We start from the raw sequence: 2610 nt of genomic DNA, 5'->3' as shown, positions 1-2610 counted from the left end.
AGGACCGTGCTACAGACCTTGAGGGAGAAAAAGTTATATGCAAAGTTTTCAAAATGTGAGTTTTGGTTGAGTTCTGTGGCATTCTTAGGCCATGTGATTTCTAGTGAGGGTATTCGGGTGGATCCGAGGAAGGTAGAGGCCGTGCAGAGTTGGCCCAGGCCGTCCTCAGCTACTGAGATTCGCAGTTTCCTTGGCTTGGCGGGTTACTACCGTCGTTTCGTGGGGGGATTTTCATCGATTGCTGCCCCTATGACTAGATTGACCCAGAAGGGTGCCCCATTTCAGTGGACAGAGGAGTATGAGGCGAGCTTTCAGAAGCTCAAGACAGCTTTGACTACAGCCCCTATCTTGATGTTGCCTACCGGTTCGGGGTCTTATACTGTCTATTGTGACGCCTCGAGAGTTGGCCTTGGAGCAGTGTTGATGCAGGACAGTAGGGTGATTGCCTACGCATCCAGACAGTTGAGGGTACATGAAAAGAATTACCCTATTCACGACCTTGAGTTAGCTGCCATTGTTCATGCCTTGAAGATCTGGCGTCATTATTTATATGGAGTGCCTTGCGAGATCTATACTGATCATCGGAGTTTACAGCACTTGCTCAAGCAAAAGGATCTCAACATGCGTCAGAGGAGGTGGTTAGAGCTGCTGAAGGATTATGACATCACTATCCTATATCACCCGGGCAAGGCCAATATGGTGGCGGATGCCTTGAGTCGCCGGGCGGAGAGTTTGGGGAGTTTGGCATATTTACCAGCTTCAGAGAGGCCTATGGCGATGGATGTTCAGGCCTTAGCCAGCCAGTTCGTGAGATTGGATCTTTCGGAGCCCAGTCGGGTTCTAGCCTGTGTGGTTTCCCGGTCTTCCCAATTTGACCGTATCAGGGAGCGGCAGTATGATGACCCTCATTTGCTTGTCCTTCGGGACAAGGTTCAGCGTGGTGATGCCAGGAATGTGACCATTGGAGATGATGGAGTATTGAGGATGCAGGGCCGGATTTGTGTTCCCAATGTTGATGGCCTTCGAGAGAGGATTCTAGCAGAGGCCCATAGTTCACGGTATTCCATCCATCCGGGTGCCGCGAAGATGTATCAGGACCTGAGGCAGCACTACTGGTGGAGGCGGATGAAGAAGGATATAGTTGGTTATGTGTCTAGATGCCTTAATTGCCAGCGGATGGATGTTCAGGCCTTAAAGCCTTATCACCATGGATTTTGTATCCGGACTTCCACGGACCTTGAAGAAGTTTGATTCCATCTGGGTTATTGTGGACCGGCTGACCAAGTCCGCTCATTTCATACCTGTGTATACCACTTATTCATCGGAGCGGTTGGCGGAGATCTATATCAGGGAGATCGTTCGGTTGCATGGTATTCCAGTTTCTATCATTTCAGACAGAGGTACTCAATTTACATCGCGGTTCTGGAGAGCTGTGCAGCAGGAGTTAGGCACTCGGGTGGAGTTGAGCACAGCTTTTCACCCCCAGGCGGACGGACAGTCCGAGCGCACCATTCAGATTCTTGAGGACATGCTCCGTGCGTGCGTGATTGAGTTTGGGGGGTCTTGGGATCATTTCTTGCCATTGGCGGAGTTTGCTTATAACAACAGTTATCAGTCTAACATTCAGATGGCGCCGTATGAGGCTTTATATGGCAGGAGATGTAGATCTCCGGTGGGTTAGTTTGAGCCGGGTGAGGCCAGGCTACTGGGTACAGAGATGGTTCAGGATGCATTGGAGAAGGTCAAGGTGATTCAGGACAGACTCCGTACAGCCCAGTCTAGGCAGAAGAGTTACGCAGACAGGAAGGTTCGTGATATTTCATATATGGTTGGTGAGCGGGTTCTGCTTCGGGTCTCGCCTATGAAGGGCGTCATGAGGTTTGGAAAGAAAGGGAAGCTGAGTCCGAGGTTTATTGGCCCTTTTGAGATCTTGAGGCGAGTTGGGGAGGTTGCTTATGAGCTTGCCTTACCTCCCAGCTTGGCCGGAGTCCATCTGGTATTTCATGTTTCGATGCTCCGGAGGTATCACGGTGATCCGTCGCACGTGTTGGATTTCAGTTCAGTCCAATTGGACAAGGATCTATCCTATGTTGAGGAGCCACTGGCTATTTTGGACAGGCAGATCAGAAAGTTGAGGTCAAAGAACATAGCTTCAGTAAAGGTTCAGTGGCGGGGTCAACCGGCCGAGGAGGCGACTTGGGAGACCGAGCAGGATATGCGCAGCCAGTACCCTCATCTCTTCACTTCTTCAGGTATGTTCTCTATGCGCGTTCGAGGTCGAACGAATGTTTAAGTGTAGGAGGATGTAACGACCCGGCCGGTCGTTTTTGGAATTTACGTCCCGATCCCCCATTAACCGCTTTCCCTAAGTTCATTTCTGCTATTTTGGCTTGCCGGGACGTTCGGTATTAGGATTCGGAGTGTTTTGGGACACTTAGTCCCTAAATGAGAGTTTAAGAGTTGAAAAATGGTCCGTATTCGGAACAGTGTGAAGACGACCTCGGAATGGAAATCCGATGGTTCCGTTAGCTCCGTTAGGTGATTTCGGGGTTGGGAGCGTGTTCGGAATGTTATTTGGAGGTCCGTAGCTCATTTAGGCTTGAAATGCCG

The sequence above is a fragment of the Nicotiana attenuata genome, unplaced genomic scaffold (assembly GCF_001879085.1).
Source record: "Nicotiana attenuata strain UT unplaced genomic scaffold, NIATTr2, whole genome shotgun sequence".
NCBI lineage: Eukaryota > Viridiplantae > Streptophyta > Magnoliopsida > Solanales > Solanaceae > Nicotiana > Nicotiana attenuata.
The sequence above is the reverse complement of the archived record's forward strand: the minus strand, read 5'-3'. Positions refer to the sequence as shown.